This window comes from Stegostoma tigrinum, chromosome 18, assembly GCF_030684315.1.
Source record: "Stegostoma tigrinum isolate sSteTig4 chromosome 18, sSteTig4.hap1, whole genome shotgun sequence".
NCBI classification, from domain to species: Eukaryota; Metazoa; Chordata; class Chondrichthyes; order Orectolobiformes; family Stegostomatidae; genus Stegostoma; species Stegostoma tigrinum.
In genome coordinates, this window is record NC_081371.1 from 30,964,327 (window position 1) to 30,986,366 (window position 22,040).

Genomic DNA, 22,040 nt, shown 5'->3' on the forward strand with positions numbered 1-22,040 from the left:
TTTCTCCAGCACCTTCTGTTTTTAGTTTAAAATCAGTACCTGCAGCATTTTGCTTTTGTCTCTAAAGCTCTCCTTGTTAAAAATATGAAAAAAAAACAAATTTTGATGGAACATGCTTGGAAGTGAAATATTTAATGAAAATACCTTTAAATAAGGTATCGTAGAAACAAAAAACAGAAATTGCTGGAAAAGCTCAGCAGGTCTGGCAGCATCTGTGGAAAGAAATCAGAGTTAACAATTTGGGTCGAGTGGCACTTCCTCAGAAGGTACCGCAGTTTGTTGGGCAGCACAATTTTCAGTTTAATCATTTTTTAGATTTGACTCCAAATCCAAATGTCAAATTAGTAGTTGGAATGAGATTGGTCTTTCCTAAACTTGTTCTCCAGAGATGTACATACACGATGCAACTGTGTCCACATGGAAAATATCAGTAGATAAAGCGTAGAAATATTCCTGGAGGTTTCCTCTAGGAAGTTTGTGTTTCAAACTACCCTCCTTTGTCAGTCTTCTTTCCTCATGAACAATAAAGTTTACAGGAAAATGAAAAGAAATTACACATTTGTTAATGCAGCTGTTTTCTTTTCCTTTATTATTTACAGGAACACCCAGAAAATTAAGCTTGAATTCCTAAAGATTGCAAGATAAGCAAAAATCTGTCACTGGTGAATTAAGGCCGATTTTATGAATTGCATATTTTATTCCAGTTAAAACTGAGGTTTTGACCCCTCTCCCTGTCTATCACAAAGAGCTGTTATAACTTCTAACTCCATAACATGGCTTGCTATTTCACTCCATTTTTATCCTGACCAGAAAAATCTTGGTGGCCTTCCAATCCCCACCTCAATGTACTTCAGTTATCCAAATCTGTACTGCGCATATCCTAACCATACTGAGTGCCATTCTCTATTCACCCCAAACTATGCAAATCTATACTGACTCTCAGTTCCCAAAACCCTGAATTTTAAAATTCTAATTTTGTTGACATCATTCCATGACCTAGTCTTTCATTTCAAATCTTTCTGCACTACAACTGTTCACACCCTCTAGATCATCTCAAGGTCCATGTTCAAATTCCAGTTAATTGTGCATCACCCTTTTAAATAGTAATTGTGAAACGTGCCTTCAGCTACGTCAGCCCTAAGCCCTGTATTCCCTCCTTTAAAATAATGAATAGCACCAGCCCCTGAGTGAACTTTTGCCCACCCTTCCTAATTTTATTTGGCTCAACATTCATGTTTCTCCTTATTTCTCTACAAACCACCTTGGGGCATTTACTGTACAGAGAATGTAATTATTTAGACATAGCAAATTATTAGGGGAAAGTTTATTGTTGGGAATTGAGGAAACTTAACCAAGGTTGACTGTTGTATCATTTTTATGCAGGGTTACCACTTAAATGTCAAGTAAATTTTGAGTAAAACAAAAATAAGAGGACACAGCATTCACTACTCATCTTTTAGCTGCACCACATTGCCAGAGCCAACCAATGGTGACAATCTGGCAGTGGAAAAATGGAAAGCAGACAATGCCAACAATGCACTAAATTCCAACCGAAATTACAACTTTGCAATGTACAATATAGCATCATGATCTTTATCTACCAGCAAAATCCTTTAAGAGGACAATTACATAAAAGATATACATTGTCAAGTTATGCCATCCACCCAGTTTTAGCAATCAGAACACTGCAATCCATCTGTAACTGTACCATCTATTTAGAATGAGGTTGTTTTTAAAATTTTTATTTTTGTATATGCTATTACCATATTTTCTGGAACCTAGCTTTTCTACAAGTGTTGATGCTGAGACTACAAGGAAAATAAAAGACTGAAAGTTTGGATAGAGTTTAGCACAAATATAATTTAATCAACAGAAAATAATGTCATATACACTATTGCTCCCAATTTTTCAACTGATCCTTAATTAATAAAAGCCCACAGACGTTGCTGAAGCACGCTGTCACGCTGGGGGGGGTTGTGTGTGTAGGCGGAAGAAAAAAGAAACAGGATGGGCAGAGGGAGTTGAAGTGTTGACATGGGAAAGGGGAAGACAACAGCAGGAGACAGTACGAGGGGGAAGATGACACAAAGTGATAGCAGAGAGCAGGCCTGAGAGAACACAGCAAGAAGTCGGGAAGAGGATGAGGAGGGGGGGTGTGAGGGAGACAACTTGTGAGTTGGGGATAAAGGGAGAGGACCGAGAGGGGATGGGGAGGAGAATGACAACGAGATCGTGATCATTGGGCTGAAGAGTGGTAGATAGAGTTTAATTTGGATAAAGGCGAGGTATTGCATTTTGGTAAAATAAACAAGGGCAGGACTTACACAATTAAAAGTAGGACCTTGGGAAGTGTTGGCAAAGAGAGAGACCAAGGGGTTCAGGTACATATTTCTTTGAAATTTGTGTCATGTATAGATAGGGTGGTTAAAACATTTGAGAGTTTCACCTAAAAGGTTATGAATCTGTGGAATTCCCTGCCCAGTGAAGCGGTTGAAGCTACCTCGCTGAATGTTTTTGAGGCAAAGCTAGATAAATTTTCAAAGAGTAAAGGAATTAAGGGTTATGGTGAGTGGGCAGGTAAGTGGAGTGGAGTCTTAAAAAGATCAGCCATGATCTTATTAAATGGTGGGGCAGGGGAAGGGCCAGATGGCCTACACCTGCTCCTTGTTCTTATGTTTAGCATGCTTGCCTTCTTGGTCAGACGTGTGAGTATTGGGAGTTGTACATTACGTTGAGGTTGTACAAGATGTTGGTAGGGTCTATTCAGGAGTACTGTGTCCATTTCTGGTCCAACCTGTTATAGGAAGGGTATTATTAAACTGGAGAAGAATCAGAATAAATTTACCAGGATGACAGGGATCGGGATGGGAATGGGAATAGAGTGTTTGTGTTATAAAAATTGGCTGAATAGGCTGGGACTTTTTTTTCCACTGGAGCATAGGTTTAATGGTTACCATATACAGGTGTACAAAATCATGACGGGATACAGATGAGATTAATGGCAAGTGCATTTTCTCTATAGTGGGGGATTTCAAGACAATGGGGCATATTTTTAAGGTGAGTGGAGAAGGATTTAGAAAAGACACGAAGGGCAACTGTTTTTCATGCAGTGAGCGGCAATTGTGTGGAATGAACTTCCAGAGGAAGCCCTTCCGTGGATGTGGGTTACGACGCTCAGATAAGTACATGAATAGGAAAGGGTTAAAGGGACATGGACCAAACGCAGGTAGGTGGGACTAGTGGGGCCGAAGGGTCTGTTTCCCTGCTGTATGACTCTACAGGGGGTGAGGGAGGGAAGGTTAGGGAACAGGAGTAATGGGGGCGGGAGGGGGGTATTGCGGGGAAAAGCCAGGTTCCGAAAAACATAAAAACAAAAACGCTGCGGATGTTGCAAATGTGAAATTGTTGGAGAAACGCAGCAGGATGTACAAGAGAGTGAAACAGTAATGTTTGGAGTTTGATGAGTTTTTTCCGGCTCTCTCTCTCTCTCTGTCCATCCCCCTACCCCATGCTGAAGTCAGTGTCAGGACCCAGTGGCTGCTCCTCACTCCTCGGCCCGAGCTGAGCCTCCGGGAACCCAGTCCCTGTGAGAGAGGCTCTAGTGTCACCAACCATCCCCATCCCCACACCACCCCCCGACCCAGAGACAACCCCTAAAGCCATCTTTTCCTGAGCCGCCAGTTACCGTTTTCACCGAGTCCCGAGTCCGACACACGCCCCCGGGAAACCCCGTGTACCGCACGGTGCCGTCACTTCCTCCGGGCCGGGCCGGACTGGGCTTGCGCTTCTCCCCACTAACCGGCACCGGCAAACCCCCCCAACCCCCATTCTCGGAACCGCCGACCCGGAGAGACCGGGCCTTCCGCCGCCCTCCCGTTCCCAGGCCCCGCAGCCCCTTCTCTCAGACCCAGCTCTGGTGAAAGGTCACACATCCGAAACCTTCACGCACCATAAATGATGCTGGACCCTGCTGAATGTTTACATATTCATATGATTTTATTTCAGATTGCCAGAATTTGCTTTCTCTCACGTCCTGGAGTTGGACTGCTTAGTCCAGATTGTGAAAAAGTCATGACTGGGACAGGGAATAATCCTAAATGAACAAACTGCTAGTGGATAATAAAGTGTGGAGCTGGATGAACACAGCAGGCCTAGCAGCATCTCAGGAGCACAAAAGCTGACGTTTCGGGCCTAGACCCTTCATCAGAGAGGGGGATGAAGGGTCTAGGCCCGAAACGTCAGCTTTTGTGCCCCTGAGATGCTGCTAGGCCTGCTGTGTTCATCCAGCTCCACACTTTGTTATCTTGGATTCTCCAGCATCTGCAGTTCCCATTATCTCTGAAACTGCTAGTGGAAGTTGTTAGCTGCTCCAGGGATAAGACTCAGGTTAATTATGGAATTTGCTGTGAGATGAATGTCTGCAGAGACTGTTGTATGGTAGATGACACTTGACTATGGCAAGCCAGAAGTCATGTTAGCATTTCTATTCCCAAAATCCATATCCTCTTTTCACTCAAAAATATTTGCATGTGTTATCATTTACATTGTGAATTACCCAAATTACCTGCTATACAAGCTCATGGATTAGCGGTTCTCATCTCTGTCTGAAGACGCATGTATATGTAGTTTTAAAATTGTGCTGGTCCCTTAATGGCATACACGCCATGTTGCCTATTCATCTTAGTAACATTCTTTCACCTAGCATTTTAATCTTAATTTACTGTTGCCACAATCTGTGATATTTCTGTTGTTGAGGAGGTGTGGACCTCTGAGACTGATAGTTGGGGAGGTGCAGACTTCTAGGGCTGTGCAGATGGTGAGTTAACATCTTCCTCTTTCTCCAGTTGTCTATGTATGTGTGCCCATAGTTGTGACAATTCTTGCGGTCATTCACTTCCATCAAACATGATCAAGATGACTTACTTCATATAGGTTCAGTTACCACTTGATCTGTCAGTTAGTGTTCAACCTTAACTGGTTGACTTTCTGCAATTTCATATTGCTTTTGCTACTCATGCCTGTTATTGCTTAAGGTTTCAGTAGCTTTTTGCTATTCAAAGAGTAGTTTGGATGTGGTGTGATATTAAATCTTTGAACTGAATAAGTTTCCATGCTAGCGAGTTTTGAGAAGATTTGTAGCTCAGGTTGAAGTTCTGGATGTAAGTTTACTCGCTGAGCTGGAAGGTTCGTTTTCAGACATTTCGTCGCCATTCTAGGTAACATCATCAGTGAGCCTCCTTGGTTTGGTGATGTTCAACAAAAACATCACCAACCCAAGGAAACCTAAACAGATAAACAGAAAGTGGGACATAACACCAGCACTTCACCGGAGGCTCACTGATGATGTTACCTAGAATGGTGACAAAACGTCTGAAAACGAACCTTCCAGCTCAGCGAGCAAACTTACATCCAAATTTCCATGCCTTCAAGGGGGTGCATTCCTCCAATCAAGATTTGACTTGTGCTGGATTTGTTCTATGACTTTGAGATTCATTTGGTGATTCTTCACTGCTTTCACTGGAGGTGATGTATAGCGTTGAATTTCCCAATATGTTATGATGCACCTGATTCCTTCACTTGTGAACTGAGGGCCATCGTCATTCATCATAATTTCTCGAATGCTGTAGTGACAGAACTGTGTTTTCAGGTATTCTAAGCATTGCTACATAATAAGACTAAAAGTTTACATTTTGCATTCATCAGAACTAGCATTCAAGAAATAGACTGGGGGGGGAAAAAGACACGTTTATTTACATTATGAGATGAGGGTGCTGATTGGTTGTGGTATTATTGGCTTGGAGGTGCAGTAAAACAGTTAACTGTCAATCTTTACTCTCTGAGCAAGCAAGCAAGCACCTTCTTATTGGTCAAAGCACTGCAATGAGTGGTTGGATGTCTCCAAGATCTTTTTCTTTGGAAAGCATACAATGTATGTACAAATTCCTTTTGCCTACACATTAAAGGGTCCTGAATATTTATGTAAGTAGCTCCTAGTGTGCTTAAATGTATCACAGTGATGGCCAAGGTGAGGATCTTAAATTGGTTTCTAGTAAAACTTTTAGCATGGTCCTGATTATTTAATAAATAATTTTCAATAGCAGAATCACATCTAATGGTGCATGAAAGTTCCATCGATCACTCTGAACCAACTTAATATATGGTGTGGAGTGATTTGTCAAAATCTCTCGCCGGTATCTGCTTGCTGTATATTGTACATTTTATTACAGTATATATTACAGAGAACTCTGCCTTCCCCATTCTGGATGTGTCCCTTTTCTGCAAAGTAATGTCCTCCACAGCATTTACATTCTACATTCTCTCCATAATGTTTTTGTCCTTTCAACCTGAAATGTACATCAGCAGGATGCAAAGCCTCATCTTTCCCGTTATGAAAATGTTCTACCTCCTCAATTGTACCTTCAGTGCTTCTGCATTTGTCAATCACTTCATGCCCATCGGACATGTTCTTACTGTCGGATCTGTCATGCCTAAATCAATCCTATTTATAATTAAATGAATTTGTAGTTGCCCCACCCTCAGCTCTTCAATCATTATTGAGCAAAGCTTCTGGACTAACTTGACAGGATAGCCCAGGATGAGCACAGCCCAACCCCAGATTCATGTGCCTCACAGTGTGCCAACTGACCTACCTGTACTCCCTGAAGAGGTGCACTTGACCAGCAGGACTGAATGTGGCCCAATCCCTCAATTGCAAGGACAGCGATCTCGAGATACGGGTAGGACCACGTGCCTACTGATGGTGGTCAGCCCTGTGTCATGTGATTGGATGAGCCCTTTGACAGACTGATGTCACCCCTGACTGCCTGTAGCCCCTTTGACCCCACTAAGGACTGCTCCTCTTACGGGTTTCTGAAATGATAATTTGCTTGAAGCACGTGCAAATAACAATCCTGACTCAAATTAAATCATTGACTAGATCCCCCAACCCCATTAGATTCTTGACTATTATTGAATAAAACTCCAAAAGTGACCAGGGCTCACGTTTTAATGGAGGATTAAAGCTAGTGATATTATTGTCAAACAATTATTCCAGAGATGCAGGTAATGTCCAATTTTGACTCCTATCTTGTCAGATGGTGGAATTTAAAGTCAGCACAAATTGAATTTAAGAGACTATTGATGACCACTGTCAGAAAAATCCAGTTGTTCACTATGCTCTTTAGGGAAGAGAATCTGTCATCCTAAACCTGACCCAGACCCACTACCAGTGTGTTTAACTCTTAATTGCCCTCTGAAATGACATAGAAAGCTACTCGGTTGTAATAATCATGAGAAAGTCTCAACAAAATTGAAACTGGACAGTTCACCTGATACCGAATAAGGCACCAGGAATGACATTGACAAACCTGTTGACCCTGCCAAGGCCTCCTTATAAACATCTGGGAGGCTAGTGCCAAAATTGAGCCAGCTGTCGAACAACTAGTCAAGCAATATAGCCTGACATTGTCAAATGTGAATTTGACAATGTCCTGGACATCATCATCACCATTGTCCCAGTGATAGAACAGGTCCAGGACAGGTGGCAGCATAGTGGTCTACAGTCATGAAGGAGCTGTGTTGGGAGTTCTCAACACTGATAGGACATCATCCAGTCTCATGGCACCTGGTCAAACATGGGTAAAGCTTACCACATATTGTCCTCTGTCGTCTGATGAATCAGTGCTCCTCCATGTTGAATACTACTTGGAGGAAGGGTGTAGACTGTACTGTGGGTGGGAGATTTCAATGTCCACCACCAAGAGTGGCTTGGAAGCCACACTACTGATTGACCTGGTCGAGTCCTAAATGGATCTGCAGCAGGTGGTGAGGGAAATGACAGGAAGGAAACAATACTTGACGTCATCCTCACCTGTTAGAGACACATCTGTCCATGACAGTAACAGTGACCACTGCACAGTCATTGTGGAAACAAAGTCCTACCTTCATTTTGAGAATACCTTATATCATGTTGTATAGCACTAACACTATGTTAAATATGACAGATTTCAAACAGATATAGCAACTCAAGACTGTGCATCCAAGAAGTACTGTAGGAGCAGAATTGTAGTCAAACACAATTTGCAACCTCATGGCCTAGTATATCCTGTACTGTACTATTATCATCAAGCAAGGGGATCAACTTGGTTCAATGAAACATGCTGGAGGATACACCAGGAGCAGCAACACCAGCACCAGGCATAACTGAAGATGAGGTGTTAAACTGATGAAGCTACAGAATATGGTGACTTGCATGTCAAATAGCATAAGCCGATTGATAAAGCTAAGCGATTCCAAATCCAACAGATCTGATATAAGCTCTGCTACATCCAGTTGTGATTTGTGGTGGGCAACTAAACAACTTACTGGAGGAGGAGGCACCACAAGTATCCCAGAACACTAATGCGAAAGGTAAGGTCGCAGCATTTGCAGCAATCTTCAGCCAGAACTAAGTGTATGATCTATCCTGGCCTCCTCCAGTGCATTATTATTCATTCACAAGATTAGGGCGTCTGTGACCAGGCAGCATTTATTGTCCATCCTATGGCAGTTAAGACTCAACCACATTGGTGTGGGTTTGGAGTCACATGTAATCCAGACCAGATACGGATGAGTTTCCTTCCCTAAAGGATATAGGTGAACCATGTGGGTATTTTTATCCCCCGACAATTAATGACGGATTCAGAGTCATTAGATCCTTAATTCCACATATTTTATGTAATTCAAATTCCACTATCTGGCATGGTAGGATTTGAACCTGGGACCCCAGAACATCATCTAGGTCTCTGGATTAACAGTCCAGTGATAATACCACTAAACCATCACCTCCCCTGTCACAGATGTCAAACTTCAGCCAGTTTAATTCACTCCACATGGTTTCAAGAACTGGCTGGAGGTGCAGGACACTGCAAAGGCTGTTGCCTTCAATACCATTGCCGGAATGTTATTCAGGGCATGTGCCTCAAAATTTGTCACACCCCTAACCAAGCTGTCCCAGTACAGCTACAACACTGGTACCTATCCAACAAAGTGGAAAACTGCCAGGTATGTTTTGAACACAAGCATGACAAATCCAATGGCCAAATAACATGCCCAATCCATTTGATCATCGGTAAAGGGGTAGAAGATGTTATCAAGCCACCTGCTCACTGATGCTAGTTTGGGTTAAGAAGGGCCTCTCACGTACTGACTTCATGACAGTTTGGTTTCAAAAATGCACAAATAAGCTGAATCCTAAAAGTGAGATCAGGTGAGGGTGCCAGTGAGAAGCAACCCAGGGGGATTTTGTTGGGAAAGTTGGCACAGTCTCCACAACTGTGAAGGGAAATGCAGAGGATGTGGCACTCAACAGGAGGAGGAGCAACTAACAGAGGACACGAACGCGAAGCAACTGAGATGGATTCTGGGGGAAGTTGGCATAGTCAAAACAACTGCTATTTTCAAGCTTTATCTTGATCAGGAGCCGGAAGCCAGAACCAGAAAGCCGGGGGGGTGGAAACAGCGACTGGAACAAGCAAAAGCTCAAGCGTGGGCTTTTTTGGGCCTCTTGCCTTGAAATAAATGTAATTAAATTTATCAGTCCTATCCTGTTCTCTGCTTTGTTTCTGACTGTTTGACTCACTGCTTTTCCCAACTGCTCCAGTCTCAGACTGATCTCTTTCCTCACTGTAAGGAAGATGAACTCAAAGCACAGCTGGGAACATGGGGGTATTATAACAAGTACAGAGATGTGGCTCAGGAATGGACAGAATGGGCAGCTTAATGTTCCATGGTATAAATGCTATCAAAAGGGGTCAAGGGAGGAAGGGCAATGGTGTTTTTGATTAGGGATTGCATTATGGCCATATTCAGGCAGGATATTCCTGGAAATATGTCCAGGCAAGTTATTTGGGTGGAGCTGAGAAATAAGAAAGGGATGATCACATTATTGGATTATACTGTAGACCGCCAAACGGTCAGCAGGAAATTGAGAAACAAATTTGTAAGGAGGTCTCAGTTATCGTTGAGAATAATACTGTGGTTATGACAGGGAATTTGAACTTTCTAAATATAGGCTGGGACTGTCACATTGTTAAGACCTTGGACGGAAAGGGATTTAACTCCACACAAGAAACATTGCTGATTCAGTACATGGATGTACCCACTGGAGAGAAGGTGTGAAATTTGACCTACTCCTTGGAAATAAGATAGGGCAGGTGACTGAGGTGTCAGTCAGGGAGCACTGTAGAGCCGGTAATCATAATTCTCATGGTTTTAAAATAGTGATGGAAAAGGATAGACTGGATTTAAAAGTTAAAGTTCTAAATTGGAGGAAGGTCAATTTTGATGATATTCAGTAAAAACTTGCAAAAATTGATTGGAGACAAATGTTCACAAGTAAAGTGATGGCTGGAAAATGGCAAGACTTCTAAAATGAGCTAACAAGAGTCCCGAGACTGTATATTCTTGTTAGGGTGAATGGCAAGGCTAGTAAGTATAGGGAATGAGGGATGACTAGAGAAATTGAGGTTTTGGCTAAGAAAAGGAAGGGAGATATGTCAGGTACAGACTGCAGAGATTGAGTGAGTCCCTAGAAGAATATAAAGGCAGTAGGAGTATACTTAAGAGGAAAACCAGGAGGGCAGAAAGGGCAGAGATAATGGGAACTGCAGATGCTGGAGATTCCAAGATAATAAAATATGAGGCTGGATGAACACAGCAGGCCAAGCAGCATCTCAGGAGCACAAAAGCTGACGTTTCGGGCCTAGACCCTTCATCAGAGAGGGGGATGGGGGGAGGGAACTGGAATAAATAGGGAGAGAGGGGGAGGCGGACCGAAGATGGAGAGTAAAGAAGATAGGTGGAGAGAGTGTAGGTGGGGAGGTAGGGAGGGGATAGGTCAGTCCAGGGAAGACGGACAGGTCAAGGAGGTGGGATGAGGTTAGTAGGTAGTGGGGGGTGCGGCTAGGGGTGGGAGGAAGGGATGGGTGAGAGGAAGAACCGGTTAGGGAGGCAGAGACAGGTTGGACTGGTTTTGGGATGCAGTGGGTGGGGGGGAAGAGCTGGGCTGGTTGTGTGGTGCAGTGGGGGGAGGGGACGAACTGGGCTGGTTGAGGGATGCAGTAGGGGAAGGGGAGATTTTGAAACTGGTGAAGTCCACATTGATACCATATGGCTGCAGGGTTCCCAGGCGGAATATGAGTTGCTGTTCCTGCAACCTTTGGGTGGCATCATTGTGGCAGTGCAGGAGGCCCATGATGGACATGTCATCAAGAGAATGGGAGGGGGAGTGGAAATGGTACATTAGAGGCTTTGGCAAATACAATTAAGGAGAATCCAAAGGGATTCTTCAAATATTTGAAGGACAAAAGTAACAAGGGAGAAAATAGAGCCCTTAAAGATCAGAAGGCCGCTGATATGTAGAACCACAGGAGAAGGAGGAGATACTAAATGAGTATTTTGTATCAGTGTTTACTGTGGAGAAGGGTATAGATGATAGACAACATGGGGAAATAGATAACAACATGTTGAAAATTGCCCATATAACAGAGGAGGAGGAGCTGGATATCCTAAAATGCATAAAAGTAGATAAATCACCAGGACCTGATCAATTGTATCCTAGAACTCTGAGGGAGTCGAGGGAAGTGATTGCTGGGCCTCTTGCGGAGATATTTCCATCACTGATAACTACAGGTTTGGTGCCAGCAGACTGAATTTTGGCTAATGTGGTGCCACTATTTAAGAACAATGGTAAGTAAATGCCAGGGAACTATAGGTCAGTGAGCATGACATCAGTGGTGGGCAAGTTAGGAATAGTCAGCATGGCTTTGTGCATGGGAAATTGTGTCTTACTAACATGATTGAGTTGTTTGAAGAAGTAACAAAGAGGATTGATGAGGGCAGAGCGGTGGATGTGATCTGTCTGGACTTCAGTAAGGAGTATGACAACATTCCTCATGGTAGACTGGTTAGCGAGATTAGGTCACATGAAATACAAGGAGAACCAGCCATTTGGATACAGAACAGGTTCAAAGGTAGAAGGCACAGACTGGAGGACTGTGACCAGCGGTGGGCCACAAGGATTGGTGCTGGGTCCACTGCTTTTAATCATTTATAAATGGTTTAGATGTGAATATAGTAGGTGTGGTTAATAAGTTTGCAGATGACACAAACTGGAGGTATAGTGGACAGCGAAGAAGGTTACCTCAGAGCACAATAGGACCTTGATCAGGTGGGCCAATGGGCCAAGGAGTAGCAGATGGAGTTTAATTTAGAAATAAATGTGAGGTGCTGCATGTTGGAAAGGCAAATCGCGGCAGGATTTATACACTTATGGCAAGGTCCTGGGGAGTGTTGGTGAACAAAGAGACCTTGGAGTGCAGATTCTTAGTTCATTGAAAGTGAAATCCCAGGTAGACAGGATAGTGAAGAAGGTATTTGGTACAATTGCCTTTATTGGTCAGTGCATTGAGTAAAGGAGTTGGGGGGTCACGTTGAGGCTGTGCAGAACATTGGTTAGGCCACTTTTGGTATACTGCACGTAATTCTGATCTCATTGCTATAGGAAAAATGTTGTGAAACCTGAAAGGGTTCAGAAAAGATTCACAAGGATGTTGCCAGGGATGGAGGGTTTAAGCCATAGGAGAGGCTGAATAGGCTGGGGCTATTTGCCCTGAAGCACCAGAGGCAGAGGGGTGGCCTTGCACAGGTTTAGAAAGGGGGCATGGATAGGGTAAATAGATAACATTTTTGCCCCAGCTGGGGAGTCCAAAACTAAAGGGCATAGTTTTAAGGTAACAGGGGAAAGATTTAAAGGAACCTAAGAGGCAACTTTTTCACAGAGGGTGGTACATATATGGAATGAGCTGCCAGGGGAAGTGGTGGATGCTGGTACAATCACAACATTTAAGAGGCATCTGGATGGCTATATGAATAGGAAAGTATTAAAGGAATATTGGCTGGATGCTGGCAAATGGGATAAGATTAATTTAGGATATCTGGTCATCACGGATGAGTTGAACCAAAGGGTCTGTTTCCATGCTGTACACTTCTAGACTCTAAATGCAAGATGCTGCAATTTGGGAGTTCTAATGCAGGAAGAAAATACACAGTAAATAGCAAAACTCTTATAAGTATTAATATACAAATGGACCTAGTTGAATAGGTCCACAATTCCCTGAAAATGACAAGGTGTCAAAAAAGCATATGGCATGTTTGCCCTCATTGGTCAGAGCATAGAATATAAAAATTGGAAAATCATGTTGCAGCTGTATAGAGTTTTAGTTAAGCCACATTTGGAATACTGTATACAGTTCTGATTGTCACACTGCCAGAGGATATTGTAGCTTTGGAAAGCATACTGAAAACGTTTACCAGAATATTGCCTGTTTTGGAAGGTGTTATCTATGAGAAGAGATTGGACAAACTTGATTTATTTTCACTTGAATATCGGAGGCAGAGGGGTCACTGATAGAAATTTACAAAATCATGAGAGTCATGGATAGTTGGAGAAGCCAGAAGAAGTGCTGGAAGCAGACAAAACAGCAATGTTAAAGAGGCATCTTGATAGATGCATGAATAGTCAGGAAAAAGAGGAATACAGGCAATGTATAAACTAAAAACTTTTTGTCTGGAAAGGTGTCATATGTCGGTGCAGGTTTGGTGGCTAAAGGGCCTGCACCTGCGCTGTACATTTCATTGTCCTTTGTTGTTTGACAGCCCTTGACATAATGACTTGGCATTTGAGTGAGTGTGGCATCAAGGAGCCCAAGCAAAACTGGACTCGATGGGAATCAGGGAAAGTTGTCCACGCTTGGAGTAATTTGGCACATCTGTGCCGGCAATGCTTGGGGTAGCGTCCTCAGCCAAACCACCTTTAGCTGCTTCATCAATTACTTTTCCTTAATAAGGTAAGGAATGGGGATGTTTGCTGATGATTGCATAATGTTCGGTACCATTTGTAACTTCTCAGATACTGAAGCAGTCCATATTCATATGCAACAAAATCTGGACAACATCAAGGCTTGGGCTGTCAAGAGGCAAATAACTTTTGTGGCACACAAGTGCCAGACAAAGGCCATCTCCATCAAAAGGGAATCCAACCACCATCATCCCTAGACATTAAATCGTATTACCATCACTGAATCCCCTACGATCAGCAATCTGGGATACCATTGACAAGAACCTCAACTGGGCCAGCTATATATTGTGGCTATAGCAGCAGCTGGGAATCCTGCAGTAAATAACTCACCTCCTGACTCACCAAAGCCTGTCCACTATCTAAAGACAGAAGTCAGGAGTGTGATTGAACACCCACTACTTGCCTTGTGCAGCTCCAACAACACTTAAGAAGCTTGACACCATCCAGGACAAAGCAGTTCACTTGATTGTCACAAACGTACAATTCTTCCATCACCAATGTTCACTTGCAGTAGTGTGTACCACGTACACGATGCACTGCAGAAATTCACCATGGCCCCTTAGACAGTACCTTCCAAATCCACAAGATTATCAAACACACAAGGGCAGCAGATATATGGCAACACCACCACCTAGAAGTTTCCCTCCAAGCCACCCACCACCCTGATTTGGAAAAATATTACCATTACTTCAATGTCTCTGGATCAAAATCCTGGACCTCCATCCCTAACAGAATTGTGCTTCTACTTACAGGACCTGGACTGCAGCAGTTCAAGAATACAGCCCGCCATCTCAAGGGCAACTTGGGATAAACAATAAATAGCAGCTGAGCCAGTAATACACACATCCCATTAATGAATAATAAAAAAAGGTTTTCTAGTAAGGTGCTGATGCAGCTGCAAATGTGAAGTTGAAGTAGTGTGATGCCATACTGCTGCATATCCACTTTATTGACTGATCCCACGATGACAAGCTGCCTGCCTTTCTCTCTGGGCTAACAAGTAATGCAAGCCACAAAGGCTTGCATCCTGTAACTGAGTACTAAGACCCATGATGAAAAAGCAATGCAAGCTACAGTGTTTGGTGACCTCCAAGTAAGCACAGAGTGCGAAGAAAGTAAACTAAGAGCCATAATATGCAGTATAGAGCTGGATGAACACAGGAGGCCAAGCAGCATCAGAGGAGCAAGAAAGCTGATGTTTCAGGTTTAGACCCTTCTTCAGAAATGGAGCCATTTCTGAAGAAGGGTCTCAACCTGAAATGTCGGCTTTCCTGCATGGCATGCTGTGTTCATCCAGCTCTACACCGTGTTATCTCAGATTCTCCAGCATCGGCAGTTCCTGCTATCTCAGCCATAATATGCATCTTGTTTAGATGCACAAAGCAACCTAGCAGAAGCATGTAAGTTGAAGGTATCCCTGTGCTCTAAAATATTGAGGGGAAAAAGTGATGTGTAAGTTGTCCTGAGAGCAGGCACAATGATGTAGTAAGACTGGTGGTTTGTCCCTGTGAGGGAAAATTGTTGAGGAGGCTGGTGGCCATAAAGCATTCAGGTACATTGTTGTGAAGACACATTTGGATCATGACCGCGGCAAGCAATCAACTAACTGTCGGCACCAGATGTTCGCTCTGATTTACATTTCAGGAATTTGTGCCATATAGTTTCTTGGAACAAGGACAGATTTGGAAGAAATGCAAGAATAAGGTGAATTGGGCTAATAATGAGATGCAAACACATAGGATTATTGTTGTTGCTGCTCAATTGCAACATTCTGAAGTTGTCATTTAAAGCTTAAGGATAAAATCAGAAACTGTTTTCTTTACATAGAGATTTTGATTTTTAAAAATATTTCCTAACATTTTCACTATTTCCCATGACACACTGGGGAGGGAAAAATTCCACCCTAGATTTGTCTGGAAAATGCCTCCTTGTTGTTTAAAGAAAAATCTTGCTCCCAGTAACTAATTGTGTTACCAAGCTGTCTGAGAAATAATCAATAGTTATAAAAATGGTAAACAAAAAATAATATTGGGCCAGGTAGTTTCCTTAAATGGTTTGTTTCACATGACTTAATTTTAGTTTCGAACAAATTTGTTGCAAGGAATATCTCTTTGAGCAGGATTCATTTGCAATGTATTAAAGTGTCTTAATTCCTTGATAATTGAAGGATGCTATGAACACTTGGAGCTCTGGGACAGCTAAACTGAGAGAAGAAAGAAATTTCTTGGATTCAAGACTTTAGAGTTAAACAATATTAGAAGGAGGGTTCCAATCTAAGTTGGCTATGCTTACAATATTAGCAATGCTTGTGTTGAACTAAGAGACTTGAAGGAACAACTTTACCCAAAATAAGCAGAATGCCCAAGAAATCTCCACTCTTATTTGAATCTTTGAGGTAGTATTCAGACCAAGTGGTTAAGTTTTTTGAATTTCTGATGATGGCAAAGCGGTTAATGTAGTGGATTTGAAAACAGGGTACTACATTGGTCCGCTATTGACTATGTGGTCCGTAATTGGGTGAGTATGTGTGTTTTTTTAGATTAGATTCCCTACAGTGTAAAAACAGGCCTTTTGGCCCAACAAGTCCACACCACCCCTTGAAGCATTCCACCCAAACCCCTCCCCCTATAACCCACACACCCCTGAGCACTACGGGCAGTTTAGCATGGCCGATCCATCTAGCCTGCACATCTTTGGACTGTGGGAGGAAACCGGAGCACCTGGAGGAAACCCACGCAGACACAGGGAGAATGTGCACATTCCACACAGACAGTCACCCAAGGCTGGAATTGAACCCGGGTCCCTGGCGCTGTGAGGCTGCAGTGCTAACCATGAGCCACCATTGTTACCACCCTTTAGGTGAGGACAAATCCTGTAGTCAATCCCAGCTGTAATTTGAGGTACTAAAAGGATTAAGGGAGAGAAGGATGTTGTACCATTTCGAGTTTTGAGAAGATTTGTAGCTCAGGTTGAGGTTCCGGATGTGAGTTTGCTCACTGAGCTGGAAGGTTAGTTTTCAGATGTTTCATCACCATTCTAGGTAACATCATCAGTGAGCCTCTGACGAAGCGCTGGTGTTATGTCCTGCTTTCTATTTATCTGGTTAGGTTTCCTTGGGTTGGTGATGTCGTTTCCTGTTCTTTTTCTCAGGGGATGGTAGATTGGCTCCAAGTCAATGTGTTTGTTGATGGAATTCCAGTTGGAATGCCATGCTTCTAGGAATTCTCGTGCATGTCTCTGTTTGGCTTGTCCTAGGATGGATGTGTTGTCCCAATCAAAGTGGTGTCCTTCCTTATCTGTATGTAAGGATACGAGTGATAGTGGGTCATGTCGTTTTGTGGCTAGTTGATGTTCATGTATCCTGGTGGCTAGCTTCCTGCCAGTCTGTCCAATGTAGTGTTTGTCACAGTTCTTGCAAGGTATTTTGTAGATGACGTTCGTTTTATTTGTTGTCTGTATAGGGTCTTTTAAGTTCATTAGCTGCTGTTTTAGTGTGTTGGTGGGTTTGTGGGCTACCCTGATGCCAAGGGGTCCGAGTAGTCTGGCAGTCATTTCGGAAATGTCTTTGATGTAGGGGAGAGTGGTTATGGTTTCTGAGCCCGTTTTGTCTGTTTGTTTGGGTTTGTTGCTGAGAAATTGGCGGACTGTGTTCATAGGGTACCCATTCTTTTTGAATACGCTGTATAGGTGACTTTCCTCTGCTCTGCGTAGTTCCTTTTGTGCTGCAGTGTGTGGTGACTCATTGGAATAATGTTCTAATGCAGCTTCGTTTGTGGGTGTTGGGATGGTTGCTCCTGTAGTTCAGTATTTGGTCCGTATGTGTTGTCTTCCTGTAGACGCTGGTTTGAAGTTCCCCATTGGCTGTTCGCTCTACTGTGGCATCTAGGAATGGCAGTTTGTTATTGTTTTCCTCCTCTTTTGTGAATGTTATGCCAGTAAGGGTATTATTGATGGTCTTGAAGGTTTCCTCTAATTTGTTTTGTTTAGTGATGACAAAGGTGTCATCCACGTAACGGACCCAATGTTTGGGTTGGATGATTGGCAGAGCTGTTTGTTTGAGTCTCTGCATTACTGCCTCTGCTAAGAACCCTGATATCGGAGATCCCATGGGTGTACCGTTGGTTTGTCTGTAGGTTTTGCTATTGATGTCAATAACAAAACCTACAGACAAACCAATGGTACACCCATGGGATCTCCGATATCAGGGTTCTTAGCAGAGGCAGTAATGCAGAGACTCGAACAAACAGCTCTGCCAGTCATCCAACCCAAACTTTGGGTCTGCTATGTGGATGACACCTTTGTCATCACTAAACAAAACAAATTAGAGGAAACATTCAAGACCATCAATAATACCCTTACTGGCATAACATTCACAAAAGAGGAGGAAAACAACAATAAACTGCCATTCCTAGATGTCACAATAGAGCGAACAGTCAATGGGGAACTTCAAACCAGCGTCTACAGGAAGACAACACATACGGACCAAATACTGAACTACAGGAGCAACCATCCCAACACCCACAAATGAAGCTGCATTAGAACATTATTCCAACGAGCCACCACACACTGCAGCACAAAAGGAACTACGCAGAGCAGAGGAAAGTCACCTATACAGCGTATTCAAAAAGAATGGGTACCCTATGATCACAGTCCGCCGATTTCTCAGCAACAAACCCAAACAAACAGACAAAACGGGCTCAGAAACCATAACCACTCTCCCCTACATCAAAGACATTTCCGAAATGACTGCCAGACTACTCGGACCCCTTGGCATCAGGGTAACCCACAAACCCACAAACACACTAAAACAGCAGCTAATGAACTTAAAAGACCCTATACAGACAACAAATAAAACGAACGTCATCTACAAAATACCTTGCAAGAACTGTGACAAACACTACATTGGACAAACTGGCAGGAAGCTAGCCACCAGGATACATGAACATCAACTAGCCACAAAACGACATGACCCACTATCACTCGTATCCTTACATACAGATAAGGAAGGACACCACTTTGATTGGGACAACACATCCATCCTAGGACAAGCCAAACAGAGACATGCACGAGAATTCCTAGAAGCATGGCATTCCAACCGGAATTCCATCAACAAACACATTGACTTGGAGCCAATCTACCATCCCCTGAGAAAAAGAACAGGAAATGACATCACCAACCCAAGGAAACCTAACCAGATAAATAGAAAGCGGGACATAACACCAGCGCTTCGTCGGGGGCTCACTGATGATGTTACCTAGAATGGTGACGAAACGTCTGAAAACTAACCTTCCAGCTCAGCGAGCAAACTTACATCCAGTTGTACCATATGTGGTGGACAATGGACAAACCGTAGTTTATGCTGGGATAGTAAACAGACCCATAGTTGAACAGGGTAAAAAGAAAGAATAATGTCAAACAGCGTCTGGAGGGATCGAAATCAAGACTCGTGTCAACCAAATGAGTTGACCAAAAGTTTAAAGCTAATTGGAACCTCATCAATCCATCTGGTTTGTGAAGAGGGCGATTGGTGCCCCTATCGCTGTTGCAGGAGGGAAGAGCTGGGGTGAGGGCCAAAGTGTAGGAGATGGGTCGGACCTGGCCAAGGGCCTAGTCAACAATGGTGCTGGGGATTCCTTGGTTGAGAAAAAAGGTGGACATTTTGGAGGGTCCCTTGTCAAGGTGGCATCATCAGAACAGATTTGGCAGAGACGGAGGAACTGGGAGAATGGAATAGATTCTTTACAGGAAGCAGGAAGATGCCACTCTACCCACAGCCAGAGGATCATTAGCTGCCAATCCACCACCTCCCAGCAAGATGCTACCACCAGACCTCACCTCCCTTATCAGCCTTCTGCAGGGACCGTTCCCTCTGGCACACACTAGTCCACTCTTCCTTCATTCCCAACATATCCCCCCACAGCCTCATGGCACCTTCCCTTGCAACTGCAGGAGGTGTAAGATCTGTACATTAACTTTCTCCCCCCTCAGTATACAAGGGTCCAAACACACCTTCCAGGTGAAACAGTGCTTTACTTGCACTTTGTGCAATATAGTCTACTGTATTCGCTGTTCACAATGTGGTCTCCTCTACATTGGGGGAATGAAGCGTAGAGTGGATGACTGTTTCACAGAACACCTATGTTCTGTCCACAAAAGAGGCCCTGAGCTCCAGGTGCCTGCCACTTTAACGTACCATCCTGTTGCCTGACCAACATCTCTATCTCAGGCTTGCTGCAATTCTCCAGCAAAGCTCAGCGCAAACTTGAAGAACAGCACCTCATTATCCATTTGGGAACCCTGCAGCTTTTCGGAGTCAACATTGAGTTAAATAACTTTAAGGCTTGACCTCTACCATGTCATTAACCAAACACGTCAGGCCTTGTTAACTCATAGTCTGCTATTACACACAACACATTGTTAGCCACTAATAGTACCCATTATATTCTATTCACTCTCCTAGCCGATCGTTATCCATGCCTCTGACCAACTGTTCTTCTCTCTCTTTGGGCTCTAACCCCGCCTATCATTTATTCCTGATATACCATCACCCGAACCTATCTTCTGCATTAAAAAAACGGCATTTTCCTAGCTACCATCAGTTCCAAGGAAGGATGACCAGATCTGAATGTTACCTCTGATTTTTCATCACAAATACTGCCAGGCCTGTTGAACTTATACAGCAATTTCTGTTTTTGTTTCTGATTAACAGGATCCGCAGTTCTTTCAGTTCTTCCTTAATATTAGTACTTTGGGGAATTAGAATTACATAGAATTAACAAAATACCTGAATCATTTGAGGGAAACAAAAGATGTCCAAAGTAACGCCAGCTGGGCCTGTACTCGCAGCCCCTAAACCAAACTGAATAATTAAAAGAGAAATTCTTTCGTCAGCAGATATTTATCACAGCTGATGGTAAGGAGGTATAAACTCCCTTATTGTCACTGTATACTGTAGCTGCTGATTCTGAATGTGAAAACTCGGATAGAAAACTAGTTGTACATCTCACTCTCACTATGAGCAGATCGGAAAGTTTAAAAATTGAGATTGGAAGAAAGTAACAAAGTGTTCATAGCTATGGGTAGGGGGAGTGTCAGGGGGAGAGAGAGAGAGCGGGAGAGCGAGAGACCAGGTTTTTGTGCTACCTTCCTTGAAATGAACGTTGACTCTCTGTGGTCTGGTTTGTATCCATGTGTTTTCACTCCATAAAGCTTGAGATCTGGGGTCACTGAGTTGAGTTTATATTTTGGGGATGTATGACAATGTGAAAGTCTGGCGTGTGCTTTATCAGTGTGAAACATGTTCGGTTAGAGTGAGGTCCCTTTAAGGAACTGTCAGTTGTCATGTAAAATACCGTTCGTTCTGACAAAGGGTCGCCAGGCCCAAAACATTAACTGATGTTTTTCTCCACAGGTGCTGCCAGACCTGCTGAGGTTTTCTACCAACTTCTGTTTTTGTTCGTGCAAGTTAAAGGCCTGCTACGAAATGTTGATTTAGAATTTGTTTCTTAAAGCACGGAAACACTTGTCTCTTAAAGCACGGAAACACTTGTCTCTTGGAATTGGTCACAGTTGATTAAATTTAATCGCAGAAGAAAAAGTTAAGTCAAAAGGCATAACTTATTTCCTCCTTCCTCAAAATAATGCATTGTAATTAGTGAGGAAAGAAACCAGGGTAAATGTTTAATTTCAGAATGTTTATGTTTAAATTATCATGTTTGGAATTCCAATTTCTGGCCAGAGTTTAACACTTGGGTGAATCTTTAATTCCGGATAAGATTTTTTCATCTTAAATGTTCTTTGGTGTGAAAGTATCCAAGTAATAGGGAAATTAGAATTTTGGAAATGCAATTGTTTGAACAAAATTAACTAATGATACATTCTAAGATCTGAGAAAACTGATACCAAGGAATTAAAAAAGACACTAGAATCTAACAAATGAGGTAGGCTTTTCCATTGTTCAGAAATTATAATACATGGCTCTTGTTTCTGTACAGGATGAAGAGAAGCTGTTGACGTAATTATGTACAGGAGTGTCAATAGAATTGTATTCTCTTGGAGATATGTAAGCCCCATGAGTATTTTTTAAGGAAACTGAATGCGCTGATTTGGCCAACACCTGGAACACTGGACCAGGTGAGGAGGA

General features: G+C 43.0%; 1 protein-coding gene across 10 annotated transcripts in view; it reads right to left on the reverse strand.

The window, feature by feature from the left end:
• Positions 1 to 3,794, reverse strand: part of immp2l (inner mitochondrial membrane peptidase subunit 2) — a 507,249-nt gene extending 503,455 nt beyond the window's left edge. For all 10 annotated transcript variants that reach the window (XM_048548871.2, XM_048548870.2, XM_059652429.1 and 7 more), the window contains exon 1: positions 3,686 to 3,794. The gene's annotated coding sequence lies outside the window, so the exon portion shown is untranslated. The remainder of the gene's footprint in view (positions 1 to 3,685) is intronic.
• Positions 3,795 to 22,040: the final 18,246 nt, after the last annotated feature.